This window comes from Canis lupus, chromosome 7 (assembly GCF_011100685.1).
Source record: "Canis lupus familiaris isolate Mischka breed German Shepherd chromosome 7, alternate assembly UU_Cfam_GSD_1.0, whole genome shotgun sequence".
NCBI classification, from domain to species: domain Eukaryota; kingdom Metazoa; phylum Chordata; class Mammalia; order Carnivora; family Canidae; genus Canis; species Canis lupus.
In genome coordinates, this window is record NC_049228.1 from 38437172 (window position 1) to 38453247 (window position 16076).

The 16076-nt window shown below is 51.6% G+C and overlaps 1 long non-coding RNA gene across 1 annotated transcript; it reads right to left on the reverse strand.

Moving 5' to 3' along the window:
* Window positions 1–1551: 1551 nt before the first annotated feature.
* Window positions 1552–8145, reverse strand: LOC102154630. The gene is made up of 3 exons (XR_005361672.1): window positions 7974–8145; window positions 7674–7808; window positions 1552–1779 (listed from the first exon to the last, which is right to left on the reverse strand). It is a non-coding gene; the product is annotated as an uncharacterized LOC102154630 (long non-coding RNA).
* Window positions 8146–16076: the final 7931 nt, after the last annotated feature.

The window sequence follows — 16076 nt, forward strand, 5'->3', positions numbered from 1 at the left end:
CAGATGCTCAATGGACTGAGTTCCCCCCACCCAGCACCCCTCAATAATGAGCTATCTCTCCTGTGCCTTCCTGCCTTGTTTCCTCTCACACCCTCTCCTGTTGCAGGGGAGCTACATCACCTAATAAAGCAACGTCCAGCTTTGCCCTCTGCTATTCTCTGGGTAACCTGGCTAAGACATGGGAGAAGAAAACATGGTGAACTTCCTTTGCAAACTTGGGGTGAGAAAGACCCTTCTCACTAGGAGTCAAAATCCTAGAGCCATAGAAGAAAAGACCAGCTAATTCAAATAAAAATAAGAACACCGTAGGCTAGGCAAAGGCAAACCACAAATGAGGGGAAGTAATTACAATTCTTATCTCAGACAAGGGGTTAATCCGCCTAACGTATAACGACTTCTTGGAAATCAATAGAATGAAGACTCATAACTCAGTGGAAAAGTGAGCAAAGGATTGCGATGTTTGCAGAAAAGGAAGTACTATTGGTGCTTACACAGGCAAAGAGCCACTCCACTTCATTTATAACCAAAAATGTAAAATATATCCTCCCTGAGAAATATATCAAGAACTCTCATAATTCAGCCTTTTTTTTTTTTTTTGAGATTTAATTTATTTATTCATGAGAGACACACAGAGAGAGGCAGAGAGAGAAGCAGGCTCCATGCAAGGAGCCCGATGGACTCCAGGATCACACCCTGGGCCGAAGGCAGGGGCTAAACTGCTGAGCCACCCAGGGATATCCCTCATAATTCAGTCTTAGGACAAAGAACTAAATAACAATATGGGACAGGAAAAAAAATGGGACAGGGCTTTGAAAAGACAGTTCACAAAAGGTTACAAACGGCCCATGTGCACTCAAAAGGATGCTTGAAGTACTAATCACCAGGGAAATACAGACTGAATCTATGATGTTACCACTCTATGCACTAGAATGGCTATAATTTTGAAGACCGTACAAAGTGTCCATGAGTATGGGAAGCTATTTGAATTCTCCTCCTTGGGAGTGTGAAACAGTACAACTACTCTGGAAAGCAGTTGGCTAGTTTCTTATCAAGTTAAACATACATGTTTTGTATTACTCAGAAATTCTACTTCTGAGAAACTGCTTAAATGAAATGAAAGCATATGGAGAGGGGAGAAAATTCTCCCAGTCTCAAGGTACCACCTAGGACCTTACATGACCACCCCCACCAGCCCTGCACAAAGGGAAGGATTTGGCCAAGCCCTCTCCTGCTGTGTGTCCAGGCTGTGATAAGTCCTCCCTGGGGGAGGAGTGGGAGCTGAAGAGAGAGCTGCATGCTGTGCTCTCCCACCCAGCCCCAGCATCACACACGTACCCAACGTCAGGGGCCAGTGGATCACTTTGCCAAGAAAAGCCCAGCTCTGCTAGCTCCTCCTGTCCCATCTGTTATGCTCAGATACCAGCCGCCTGCAGAAACCCGTTCAGTTCCCTGGGGACATGTCAGATGTACTAGGGAACAAGCCCTGGCTGCCCTGTGCCTGCTAACTCTCTTCCTCCCTCTCCTGCTTTCTGGGGGCAGGCCTCTCCAGGCCACCTCCTGCTGGCACCTCTGCCGACTACCCAGCATTGTGGAGGTGCTGCAGCAATGCACCCACTGTCGGCCCCACGAACCCTGAGACTACTGCCCGGGCTGCCACCTGGCTCACCTGGCGGATATGCTGGACCCATCAAGCTGCCCATTCTAAGCAGTGGTCTGTGGCAGTGCAGGAAGGACAGGGTCTTCCAGAATGTTTCCAGAGAGGTCCTGAAGCAGGGCTGCCTGTGTGCACGAAGGACTGGGTACATCATCGCTGACTCCTCAACACCCATTCCACTCCAGAGGAGGATCTAATGCAGGCCCAGTGGCCCCATCCACACGTCACACAAACAGCCCTGGGATCAACTGGCCCTAGAGCCTGGTTAGCTGTGGATTTTCCTTTTACATGAAATAATCATATTGTTTAGATCATTTTGAGTTGAAGTTTTTGTTTCGAGCCATTGGAAGTATCCTAATGGATTCTGAATTAGAGAATTTAGTGAATACAGCTTTTTCGCTCTCTCTCCCTCCCTGGTCCATGGAGAGCAAAACTATTGAAAATCCACATGGTAAATCTCACACGGGGCTCCCAAACCCCTTCCCCTTGGACCACCAGAAGACCATCCCAGCAGCAACTCTGGTTCCCCGGGCAAGTGGCCCTGGCAGGTGGCGTGGACTGTGATTTCAGACTTGTGGGTGTAGGGCAAGATGGAGTTCTGAAGGGCACTCAAATCTCATTATTGCTGTTGGACCTCCAGCACGTTGTTTGGCCTCCCTAAACCCCGAGGTCTTACCTGTAAAACTGCAGAGAATGCAGTATGGCCCCAAAGAGTTACCCATTCGTGCATCGACTCCCCACATGCTTTCTGAGTGCCACCCGCATGCCCGTGTGAAAGGCACCAGGACCCATCGTAAAGAGCCAATGACACTTGAGGGAAAAGGTGTGTTCCATAGGTTGGCCTCCTTCTTTTTCTGTCAGGGAGCTATCACTTTCTGGGTGTCGGGAAGCCAGGCCTGGGAGAGTCGAGCCTCCGCCCGCTCACAGCAGAGAAATCATAGGAGTGAGCTGGGTGCCAAAGGTCACGACGGGCCCCTGCCCATCCCCTCTGCCAGGTCCCCAGCATATCATCACCCCTGGTTGTTTCCAGCTTCCTGAGGATCCAGGCAAAAGGCAAAGGGCTGGCTCTGTGCCCTGGCCTTGTGGCTCACCTGGAGCGCCTCAAGATGGTATCCTCGGACATCCCAAGCCCTCTGTGCAGCCAGAGGGGAGAGAGGAGGCCAGAATGTGCATGGAGTTCTCCAGAGAAACATTGTAGTGGTCATTAACTTAATTTTTCTCAGCAGATGTCTCCTTGGGTTTTATGAAAACCGATTTGCATCTGATGGACTAGGGCAACTCAGTCAGGAAAGCTGATACTCCCTGGGGGCTTTGCCTGGGAAGAAAAGAAAGTGTGGGCTCCCACACTGACTCCCTAGCAACTGCCCTGGATCGCGTTGCCGCTGTTCTGACAGGAGAGATGGCACTTTCCCGGTCCCTGCTGGGTTCTGCCTTCCGACAGGCTACCGACCATGGGGCCTGAGCCATCTCCATCACTGGGGAGGGCGGACCATTCCCATCCACAGGGACGGTGGGCACAGCCACCCACTGGGACACCCCTCCCCCAAGTTCTGAGCTCCTAGTGATCCCTCTGCTGCAAGCCCAAGATGACAGAAAACCCCACAGCTCTGTCTGCAGCTCGTGCTGGCCCCTCTAAGAAGGAAGACCCAGGGCCCTGAGGCTCCTCTCTGCAACCCCCCTCCCCCACTCTCCAGCCCAGAGGAAGACATTGGGCAGAGTTCACCTTCCAAGCCCAGAGAAATGTCCAGCCCTGCCAGAGGTAAGCCAACAGCCCCAAACCAAAGCCTGGCTGTCCCTCTACAGGGATAACCTAATTTGCCTCCCATCCTGGTCCAGCGCTGTCTCCAGCAGGGACAGCGCCTTCATTAGCATGCTGGAGTCTGGAGCCTGGAGCCCCAGCTGCCTGCCCAGCCTCCGGCTAATTGAAAATTGCTGACAGCCTCTGGGTGAGGGATGGGCTCAGCTGGCCACAGCCCCAGGGCCGGTGGCGGGGCCTCACCCCAAGCTGTGTCCCGCAGCCCTGCTCCCTCTGTGGCAGACACTGCCGTTTGTCCTTCCAGCAGTGCCAGCCCATCCCACGGACACAGCACCAACCCCAGGAGCCCAGACAGGGAGCAACCACAAGGGTAGCATCTATAGCCCACTGGCCGTTCCTGCACAAAGGCCCTGATATTCACTTGCTGTCCGGGTAAGAGTACACGTGCACTGCCACCCTCCTGCTGTCCCTTTGCCCCCCATGGACCCCCACACCCCACACCTGTGCCACAAGCCACACAGCAGCATTGAACCCCAACCGGGGCCAGGGTGGGAGGGCCCCCAGCTGAGGAGCCAAGCCCTCCCCATCACGTCCCCATCCTCGTCCACAGCCAGGGCCACTGTTGGGGCTATCACTTAGCAGCGCATGAATAAGAGTGTTGAGAGCCCCCCAGGAGCCTCTGCCTATGGAAGTCCCGATAGTCAGTGTCTTCAGGACAGGGAGGCCATATCCTTGGTCCTCAGGAAGGAAAGTTCTGGCCCCGGCCCAGAAGGGCCACTATGGGAAGCGGCATTCAAACACCCCACTTTTAGGGGGGCTGAGAGTATATGTCCCACACTGAAAGGCCTTCCACCCCTGGGGCTGCCTGCCATGGCCTCCACAGCTCAGGCGGGTCTGCAGTCCCAGCCTTCCCAAGAGGGGACTCTAGGGAGGGCGGGGTCTGCTTCAGTCCTTGTGGTATGAGCACTACACTCTTGCTCTCACCCTCTGCCTCAGAGGCCCCAGCAAGCTTGCTCTCCCTCTCTCTCAGCCCCCCTGCCACCCCACCCCATGTGCTCACTCACCACCCCCACCCCCGCAGTCTTCCTTTCCAGGAGCTGAGAGTCTGCCTGTGTGGCTCTTGGCTGAATGATTGAACACTTTCATTTTTTTGGCAGGAGACAGCAGCGCAGCAGTCTGCTGGGAGGTGTAACTCAGCGCCCAGGCTCTGGGATGTGCTGCAGGGAAGGGGGGCACAGACCAGAATGGACTGGGGAGAGGCCCTGAGGGAAGGAGGGCCTCCTCCCCTGTGGGGCCAGCTCAGGACTTCTCACGGCAGCCCCACCACGGCCAATTAAATAAAGCATCAACATTTTTGAGAAGCTTCCCCGGTGATTCTGAAGTTCACCCAGAGAAGAGCAACAGGCTCAGCTATAACTGCTTGAGGAGGGGGGCACCCCTGAGCAAATGGAGTCAAGCCTACCACACGCCTCCCCTGTAAGGCTGTGCAAATGTCCAGAGAACCAGGGAGTGAGGGAGTGAGGTGTAGAGCCTGGGCAAGTGCACCCAGCTCTAAAGGAGGAGGTGGCTCTGCAAAGCTCAGTGTTTCTGGAGACAGAGGGAGTTCCTGTTGCTCAGGTGCCCCCCCCGCCCCCACCAGAGTAATGGGAGTGGGGAGAGAAGCAATTCAGCCTCTTGCCTTTGCTTCCTCTCTCCCTAATAAGACCCCCCCAAAAAAAGACCCCCCCCCTCGAACCCCACCATCCCCTCCAAACCCTCCCTGTTCACAAAGACACTTCTATCCATTCAATAAGCAAACATGTAACACCCACTGTGTGCTAGGCCCTGATTTCTGCAGGGAAAAGTGGAGACACAGCTCCTGCCTGAAGCTGTTCCTGGAGGAACAGAGGGACCCCAGGAATTAGAGCTCTTTAATCAACCCAGGTTCTACCCACGGAGGCTTTCCTGGGAGGACATGATACTAGCACAGTGCCTGGTGTACAGCAGGTACCTGATGGATGGTTGTTGGCTCAGGGTTCTCACTTTTGCTGGGGAAGGTGTAGAAAGCTGGAACATTTCCCACAGCCACGTGCTTAGGCATCCTTTGACCCAGGCCTTTTGCACCATCTGCTGTCCAGATTTGTGTGTGCTCCACATGCTGGTGGGAGAGACCCATGCTGTGCATAATTCACAGGAGGGACAAGAGACAGGGAGAGAAAATGGGGGGGGGGGGTATGCTGGAGGTGTCCCAAAAGGAAGAAAGGAAGCATGAGTGATACATGGCACAAAATGATGAGCAGGTCTGAGAGGAAGAGAGAGACATGGTCCACGGCCACTGGAGGACCCAGGACAGCAGCTCTGCCAGCTGGAAGCCTATGGTCCTCACCCCAGGACAAGCCTGCCCGGTGTCTCCAGCCTCTCCCGGGAGGGCAGGGGGTGGGGGGGAGCGCTGTATAAGGTTTTCAGCATACAACGATTCAGGCCCATCTATCCCAGAGATTTTAATCTGGGCAGGCACCCATGATGTGTGATGGGGAATAAAGGAAATTAATACATGTCAAGTGCTTAGAAGCCTCACATAAGCACTCAATAAATCTTAGCTATTTTATTTAGCATTATCCAAGAAGTCTGTAGCATGAAACATAGCAACCCTGAGAAGCCAGCACCTCTGGCCCCCTGGGGCTCACAATTTATAAAGGAGACTAGTGAACTCAGACGCTGGCACACCCATTCTGCCCAGGGAGGCGGGGGGACTGTCTTTCCTCCATCTGTCCACTGTCCTCTATCCCCAGGGCCCACAGCCCCAGTCCAGGCCACCTCACCTCCTACCAGGACAGCCCTGGAATGTCTCCACCTTCAGTCTTTCAACCCTCGACCGGAGTGATCATCCACAGATACATTTCCCGCCTCTCCTGCCAGTTCCCAAACCCCTTCTGGAGCAAACAAGACTAGACACCACTGAACGATTAGATCTTGTAGGTTCTTCCCTTGTTGACACGGGGCTGTCTTTGCGTGTGCCGGGGACGTGTGTGAGTGTTGGACACCATCTAGTGCACAGTGAGGCAATTTGTCTCCAGGCTCTGAACACCCCCAGTTCTGGTGAGGCTTCCTCTAGAACACAGATTTTAAAAGCAAGGATGCTCTTGCCCCCACAGTAAAGTCAATGGCACACAGATGACATATAGCGTGCTTTGAAACAGCTGCCCCTCTGGAGGACTAGGGGAAGGGAAGGGAGGATTAGGGTGGTGCCTAGTAGAGCATCGCTTGGCTTCCCAGGGCCAGGTCTGCTGCCAGCTGCCTGGCCATGAGCAGGTCACCTAGTGTTCGGGCCTCAGCTGTCTCATCTGTAAGGAGCAGCTTTTCTGAGAAGAATCCAAAGGCCTGTGGCCTCTAACCTCCTGGGGTTCTATTAAACCCCACTCTCCCGTCCAACCACAACTGTAGAACTGATCTCCAAGTCAGGCCACTTCCCTCCCAGGGAAATGCTAAGCCAGGTGCACCAGGATCGCATGAGGTAAATTGGACAGTCCAGGCAAACCCACCTGCAAAGAGACAGCTCTTTGGAACCATCTGTGACAGCCACACACAGGATAAGGACACAACCCAACACCCTGCCATGCTTGTTCCACTTCTCACAGAGTGAGGAGGACAGGAGTCCCTCTGTCCAGAGTGCCTTAGCTTGTATTCCTTGAAAGCAGACCTGACAAAAGGAGGCAAGTAGTGTCCTTCGTGGAGCAGAAGGTAAGTGGGGAGACCATGACATGGGAAGGACCATCACCAAAGAGGTTGTCACCTCCAAGGGCGGCTGGAGCTGAACCCTGATGGGACATCCCCCGGGAGCTCCACAACAATCCCCCCTAATCCTGGATAGGGAGCTGGGGTGTTTATACATCAACCACCAGCCCGTTACAGGCTGCGGCATGGGTACGGACGGGGGTGACCTCTGGCAAGGAGCAGATTCCCTGCTGCTGGAACAGGGTGGGAAGCTGCATGCAGTGAGTGCTGGACACAAGGGATTGTGGGAACCCCCAGAGTCTGTTATGCTGGGCTTTGGGAAAGGTTTCACTATATCATGGAGGCAACGTTGCAAGAAAAAAAGAAGGAAAGAATGAGCTTGCTTTGCCTGACACTTATATAAAAAAAATGGAGGGTTGGATCGTAAAACATCAGAGGAACCCACAAGCACCCCCAAACCCACCACCAACCCTGTAGGAGGAAGGATTCTTCTTCACTGCCCACAGGAAAGACTTTCTAAGGCGTGACCTTTCTCTCTCCCGTACTCACCTGGCCCTCAGACTTGAGGTCCCCATCATCCCCCACAGGGTGGGTCCAGACACACCTCCGAAGTCTGCCTTTGCCTGCAGCTCCGTGTCAGCAGGGCCACTGGCCCAAAGTGCTGTCCGCTGCGCTGGTCCCCACCTATAAGGAAGGAGATATTTGTCCTTCCTCTTGTTTTATTTTTCCGTGTTTCTAAAGCCCGGGGTAGAGAAGAGGGAGTGCCATGTACTGGGAAGCCCCTGGGACACCCAGACAACAGGGAGGCCAAACTAGGGTCTGTGCTTTCCTATCTCCCTCCGCTTGTACCTGGCCCACAAAAAGGAGTCACTCCTTCAGAACAGTCTTCAGTGCTCATTGGGGTGTCATTCTTGCTGTGCACAAAATGACCTCAGGAACTGTAGGGAAGAGGTCAGCACACCAGAGGATTCAAGAGCACGGGCTGGGACAATCTTGGTCGTAGGGAGCACGCTGGCCTGACCTGGCCTGGGCCTGTAATCACAGCCTGGCACCCAGCTGCAATGCTTCAGGGCTGAGCTGGGCAGGGGGGGGGGGGGGGGGGACTCCTCCCCGGGGACAGTCAACACCTCTGCTCCACCCCTGACACCAGCCAGTGGGAAGTCAGCGGGGAATGCCAGATTGTTGCCCACGCCAAGACCCCAAATGGAGCCAAAGCACAGAGGAGGCACAGTGCCCGGATGACCCTGAAGCACAGGGCGGTCTGTGGCTTCACGGCTTTGGCCCCTGAGACCTTCTGTTTGTGGCACAGACACTGGCCCTTGGGGTGAGTCTGTCGGGGTGCAGACACCTGGTCCTCCCCTATCTGGGCACCAGTCAGCCCACCTCCCTGTAGAAAGGCCATCTTGTCACCTCTTCAGTCACACACCACCCATTTGAGTGCCCAGAGCACAGGCTTGTCTCAGGATGCCCAGTGCTGGCCAGAGGCCATTCGTTCAAGTATTTACTGAGCTCCTTCTATGGGCAGGATAGGGCTTAACATGCTTATCTTACTCCCCAAAGCCCCTCAGAGGTACTACTACTATTATCGATTCCACGGGTAAGGAATGGAAGAGGAGAGAGGTCAGGACCTTGCTTATAGACAGAGCAGGCAAGAGGCAGGGCCAAGGCTCACACCTAGGTCTTCCTGGGGCTCTGGAACTGCTGTGCCTCAGGTAATGGAAAGACAGTATGGACCATCAGCAAGGGACCTGGTCAAAAGCTTCCCTCCAGGGGCACCTGGGTGGCTTAGTCGGTGAAGTGTCTGCCTTTTTGGCTCAGGTCATGATCTCAGGGTCCCAGGATTGAGTCCTGCATAGGGCTCCCTGCTCAGTGGGGAGTCTGCTTCTCCCTCTACCTCTCCCCCTGCTTGTGAGTTCTCTCTCTCTCAAATAAAGAAACTAAAAAAATAAATAAAACTTTCCTCCCCCTTGCTTTCTGAGAAAATGAAGTGCCTGAGTTGCTATAGGCTCAGCTCTGTGATCTTGCAGAGGCAACAGTTGTCCTGGCTTTTAACAAGGACCTGTGAATGATGAACCCCAGGGAGCCCGTCTGCTCACGAACTCCCAGTGCCTGGTGAGCACAGCCCCTTGGCCCCTGTGATGGGGTTGGGGGATTGTTGATTTATTCTCCCTTTAAGGATACTCCAAAAGAAGTGCTCCTATGGGGAGACACATAGTTCCCCCTGAACCAAGGATCCTTCCTTCCATGTCCTTGCCTACCCTACAGACAGATCCCTTCAATCAGAGTGACAGCATTCAGCAGCCAGGTGCTGAAATGGATGCTGTTTCAACCCCCCATGGACAAATCCATTCAGTGTAGTCAGATTGTTTGAGGGCCACGGGTTTCCCTCCTCTGAGGACAGACACGTCAAGTGCTAGGGAGAGCTTCCACCTAAGTTGTTTGGTGGTGGTATGTTATCTGGAATTTCTCATCATGAAATATGTGAATGTGCATATTATGTACAACCTTTAAAGGAATAATAATAGGCATGTGCTCATCATCTGACTTAAGAAATAGAGTAATACCAATGACTTCAAATCTCCTGAGATGTATTTCTTTCCATCTCACTTGAAATAATTACTATGAAAATGTGTGTAAATCACTTCCTTGCTTTTCTTTAATGTAATATAATATGTGAGAAAACCAAAACAATAGATTGTTTAGGCGTGCCTGGGGGGCTCAGTTGGTTGAGCATCTGCCTTCGGCTCAGGTCATGATCTCAGGGTCATGGGATTGAGCTTCACGTCGGGCTCCATGCTGAGCGAGAGGATTTTCTCTTTCTCCTTCTCTCTGCCCCTCTCCACCCCACTTGCACTCTCTAAAATAAATAAATCTTTCAAAAGAATTAAACAATAGATTGTTTAGTTTTCTCTCATTGTGAATTTTATATAAATGGAGCTAATCTTTTTTTTTTTTTAATTTTTATTTATTTATGACAGTCACAGAGAGAGAGAGAGAGGCAGAGACACAGGCAGAGGGAGAAGCAGGCTCCATGCACCGGGAGCCTGATGTGGGATTCGATCCTGGGTCTCCAGGATCGCGCCCTGGGCCAAAGGCAGGCGCCAAACCGCTGCGCCACCCAGGGATCCCTAAATGGAGCTAATCTAAATTAATGATCTTCTGATTTAAATTTTTTCACTGAGCACTGTGTTTTGCAATTTATATATATTAATGTGTGGGCTGTAATTCATTCAATTACGTTGCTGTATAGTATTCCACTTGAGTGAGCATACCACAATACATTCATTCTACCATTTGTGGGTATTTGGGCTGTTTGCATTTGGAGCTGTTGTGAACATTCCTGCAGTAAATATTTTTGTAACATCAAGGTCTTCCTGACGCCAACGAGCTGGCATTTCCCTAAGCATGCCTAGCAATAGCAGTATGGGTCAGAGGTGATGAGCAAGTTCAACTGTATTAGGCAATGGCTATTGTGATTTTATTCTGCCCTGAGGTTGGCTCTAAATGGGGAAATTGCCATTTTGTTTACATTTATTGAGTTCTTTTTGTGCTAGGTATAGAGCTAGATACTGCCTCTGTCCTCAAGGGTTCTCAGGTTAGATGGGAGAGTGCACGAGTTTATGCTAGGTTCTGGGCAGCTTTGAGAGAAGGGCCTTTGGTTGTGTCCCCAGGGCATAGTCCCTGGTTCTAAAATGGGTCTTGCCATCCTTGCCCCACTGGTGGTACGATCCAGGCAGACCAAGCCTGTCTTGGGTGGACTTACTTCCTGAGTCTGAATCCTCAGAGCTCACTCATTGATGCTTCCTGACACCCCTGTCCATGGCCTCATCTCAGAAAGGAACGCCTCTTTCCAGAACACTAGCCCTCCATGGGGATAAGTTAACTGTGCTCCTGTTGGGCAGCATGGGAGAAAAATAAATGGAACAGCCATGCTCTCCTGCTCTGCCACTTGCTAGCTGGGTGAACTTTAGGAATCATATTACCTCTGCCCAGCTGTAAATCCAGAGACCAGACATAGCTCTGAGATGTCTCTCTGCTTAAAAAGCCCAGGGAGTTTCCTATATGTTTTGTACCCCATGGAATTAAATTTCACTCAATTATTTTTCAGTAAGTCAAATAAATCATATCACCATAGGATTCTCCTGTAATTCAAAATAATCAAATCTTATAACATGAAATTATGTGTGCATATTTAGTTCAAACTAAATGTCCTGCCCTCGAAATTGCAGAGGAAAAAGAATCACAAAATTTTGATGCCATTTTTTTTAAAAGAAGAGTTAGTGAAACATAAACTGTAACTTCATAAACATGGTTGGGAGGTCCGCACTCCAGTGAGAATTATGTAACAATCTCCAAAATAGCTTTGCATTCTTGGCACGGGGACCCCTAGCAGCTCCATGTCCTCCTAGTGGACTCACCAGGACAGTTTTCAAGGCAAGTTGTAAACCATTTTTTTACACATTTATGTATGTCTTCAATCATCCACTCATTTGACAAACATTTACTAAATTCCCATCATGTGCCAGATATTAGCTAGGGGTTAAGAATACAAAAGAATTTGGGGTGCCTGGTGGCTCAGTAGGTTAGGCTTCTGCCTTGGACTCTGGTTGTGATCCTTGGTCCTGGGATCGAGTCTTACATTGGGTTCCCCGCGGGGGGCCTGCTTCTCCCTCTGCCTGTGTCTGTCTCTCTCTCTCTGTGTCTCTCATGAATAAATAAGTAAAATCTTTTTTAAAAAAAGAATACAAAAGAATTCATGTGTTAAAATTTAGATATATTGCCAAGTGTCATTCATTCATTCACAGAGCACCAGGGGTATAAATGAGTAAGACTTACTTATTTTAGAGAGAGAGAGAGAGAGAGAGCAGGGGAGCAGCAGAGGGAGAGGAAGAACCAGACTCCCCACTGAGTAGGGACTCCCACCCCATGCCCTAACGCAGTACTTGATCCCAGGACCCTGAGATCTTGACCGGAGTGGAAATCAGGAGTGGGATGTTTAACCCAGGCTCTTCTCGTTAGCATGTGGATTTTCTAAGTATAATAGGATGGCCGGGGATGGGCCAGTCGAGGCTGGAATGTGTGTGGTTTCCACTCCCACTGACACCTCACTTCTCTCCTCTCTGGGCTCCCTTGTTTGGGGTCAAAGTGTGTCAGGCATTCTGAAGCCTTGCCAGTTCTTTCCCTGTTGTGCCTCTTTCTCCCCTTAAGTCCTGACTCTCCTGCAGCTTCGCCTAAATGTGCTAATTTCCTAGTCTTGGGCCTTTTTTCTTCCCCTGTAGAAGATACATCTCCCTCTGAATTTCCTCTCTGATCAACACTAAACGATTCTGCAGTCGGTGAAATCTGATGGCAAATTGATTCTGGGTCTTTCACGTGATCTTCTCTTTCTCTATGTGGGTTTTTATGATTTTTTTCTTTATCTTTGGTATTCTCATGGTTCTACACGGTGAGTTGACTAGTGGGTATTTCCTTTTCTCAAATTTCAATTGGAAGTCTTTTGTGTTTTGTTTAACTTTGAGGAATTCATTTCCATTATTTCTGGGAATATTTTTGTCTCTCCATTTCTCTGTTTCGTTTTGGGATTGATTGTTTAGACATCAGCATTTCTATTTCTGTTCTCATTTGAGTAGATGACAATGTCAATATCTAAAATAGTGCATTCTGGAGAGGGATCAGGGCTGGAGAGAAGAGAGGAGAGTTCATTGTATTTTAGTAGGCAAAAGATAGTCATATATTACTCCTGTAATTACAAGCAACTGTATTTTGCAATTAAAGTATTTATGGAAATGGAATAACTTTTTTTAAAGATTTTGTTTATTTATTCATGAGAGACACACAGAGAGGGGCAGAGACAGAGGCAGAGGGAGAAGCAGGCTCCATGCAGGGAGCCTGATGTGGGACTTGATCCCAGGACTCCAGGATCATGCCCCTGAGCCAAAGGCAGACGCTTAACCACTGAACCACCTAGGCATCCCTAGAATAACTTTTTTCAAAAACAAAGAAGAATAGACACACAATTGGAAGAATATGGGCAAAACAGAACTCAGGATAAGCTATATAGCTTTAAATACACGTTAGAGGGGCACCTGCGTGGCTCAATCAGTTAAGAGTATGACTCTGTTTCAGTTCAGGTCATGATCTCAGGGTCATGAGATCAAGTTCTGCATTGGGCTCCGCACTCAGCAGGGAGTCAGCTTAAGATCCTCCCTCTTGGAGCACCTGGGTGCTTGGAGCACCTGGGTACACTCAACAACACATCTCAGTTCAAATCCATTGCTCAGCCATGCCCAGTAGTTCTTGTGGCTGCTGTATCAGACAGAGCAGGTCTGAATACTTCACAAAAAGGACATGTTTGTATATCATGTGGAGCTATGGAAACTATATGAATAAAATACTATAAATTACCTTTCATCCTTCCAAACAAATTAGAGTGTGTACATAATCAGATCAAACTCTGCGTGTGTGTGAGAGAGTCCAGCAGGATGCAGGCCAAATGATACACAGTGACAAGTAATGACCTCTGGGATATGGGAGTAGGGACAGATGGAGAGGAAGAGAGATTCTCACATTATTCTATGTGTCATTTTAATCATTTTTGTTGACTACCTTCATCAAAGGAAAATCACAGAAAACTCCTTAAGCTCATCCAGAGATCAGTCTCTCACGGCCTATCTCCCTGCAAGACAGCAAGCTGCAGGCTCAGGGGTCCCATGGGCATCCCTTGCAGTTGAGAAGGTAGAGTCATGGCAGGTGGCAGGGATACAGAGCAGTAGGCACATCATAAGTAGTTAAATGTTAAAAATGAAGCAACTACTGGAATCAGAAATCAGGATTTGGTGGTGGATTGGGTGTGGGACAGAAGAGAAAAGTTGACTGCAAGGTGCTTGTCCTAAGTGATGGGAGAACCAGGGATCACATCCTGAATGGGCAGTACCAGGGGAGGTTTTAGACATCACTGGGGAAGCATTGAAGACATCCTAGCAAAAGTATTGAGTAGGCAGTAGGATCTAGCTGGCCATCCCTTGGTTTTAGGCAGGAATTCCTAACCTCTGTCAGTCCAGTGAAGTCCAGGGACCTCAAAAGCCATGGTAGCTCCCAGAGACACTATTAGGCAAGGTATCCCAGAAGTGACCAAAGAGAAAAAAGCCTTACAGACCAAATTAAGATGCTTGTACTCCAGGGTTCATTGAATTTTAAATATCTGATTTAAACTCCCTGCAGAAAGAAACAAAATATATGGTAGATGACACACACAGGACTGGGTAGAGGCTAGATAGACCACACCATCTAAATCTGGGGTCATGCTGTGTTGGTAAGGTCTGTATCCCTCCACCGCATCAGCTGGCCTGACAGTCGGGTTGTGAACACCAGAGCGGAGGATGCTCAAGGCCAGTCCAAGTACCTAGAGGCTACTCAGAGAGACACAGTGGCAAATGCACTGGGCCACAGCTGTAGCTTGCCAACTAGCCTGCTGAACAGACATGGGTGTTATCTGCCGTTCTTGGGCAAAGCATATGGGAGCCAGAGCAGGACCATAATGTTAGTACCAATAAGTGAACCCAGAGGTCAAGTGATCCTATCTTTGGATTTGGCTATTCTCTAAGTAAAAGTTATTTTATTTATTCTATCACACACTCCACTTATTCTATTCACCTTCAACATAGCTAACATCCCTTACTTCAGATTCTTGCCTAGGGCTCGCAACCTACTTGCTCCACCTCTCAACATCACCTCTCCGGTTACTAGCTTTCTTCTCTATGCTGGCGTGCTTCAGCAGCTTCATTGATCCTGTTCGTTTTTCTTGTCTGCTCTACCAGAACCGAGTCCTCAGATACAGCACACTCCACAGTAATGTTTTACTTTCGTGTTTTTTAAAAGTAGGCTCCATGCTCAAGGTGGGGCTTGAACTCAAGAGCCAGACATTCTACTGACCCCCAGCCAGGCCCCGGCCACTAAAATGCATTTGATTATGTTTTTTAAGATTTATGTCTTAGAGCGAGGGAGGGCGGAGGAGCAGAGGGAGAGAGAGAGAATCTCACACGCACTCCCTGCTTAGCACGGATCCGTGGACAGGATCCCAGGACGCGAGCCCGAGATCACAACCCCAGGGCAATTCAAGAGCCGGACACGACTGACTGAGCCACTGCGATGCTTTAAATGACGAAAATAAAATCCACAGGTTTAAAACAGAAGCCAGTTCTAGGGCGACGGAGCTGTAGAGCAACAGGTCTTCTAGCTCCCACGGGAACCGGTCGCGTGGAGCGCAGACACCGGCGAGGCTCCCCGCCCCACTCCGCGCGGTCCCCGGGTCGGCGCACGGTCCCAGGGCACAGCGGGGAAGCGGGACGCGCTTCCTGAGAGCGGCGGAGGGGATTCTCCGGGAGACCACAAGGCCCTCCCCCGACTTGAGGCCAGCAGACGGAGCGCACCCCACGCCCCGCCCCTGCACGCAGCCGCTGCCCACCCGGCTCGCGCAGCCGCAGGAGCCCGGGAACCGCCGCCCGCGCAGTGGGCAGGCGGGGGGGGGGGGGGGGGGGGGGGGGCGTGCTCCGAGGACGCGTGCGCGGGGGGCGGGGGGGGCGTGCTCCGAGGACGCGTGCGCGGGGGGCGGGGGGGCGTGCTCCGAGGACGCGTGCGCGGGGGGCGGGGGGGCGTGCTCCGAGGACGCGTGCGCGGGGGGCGGGGGGGCGTGCTCCGAGGACGCGTGCGCGGGGGGCGGGGGGGCGTGCTCCGAGGACGCGTGCGCGGGGGGCGGGGGGGGCGTGCTCCGAGGACGCGTGCGCGGGGGGCGGGGGGGGGGCGTGCTCCGAGGACGCGTGCGCGGGGGGCGGGGGGGGCGTGCTCCGAGGACGCGTGCGCCGGGGGCGTGCCCCCGAGGACGTGCGTGCGCGGCGGCCCCGCCCCGAGGACGCGTGCGCGGGGGGCGTGCCTGCGGCCGGGCGTCTGCGGTCG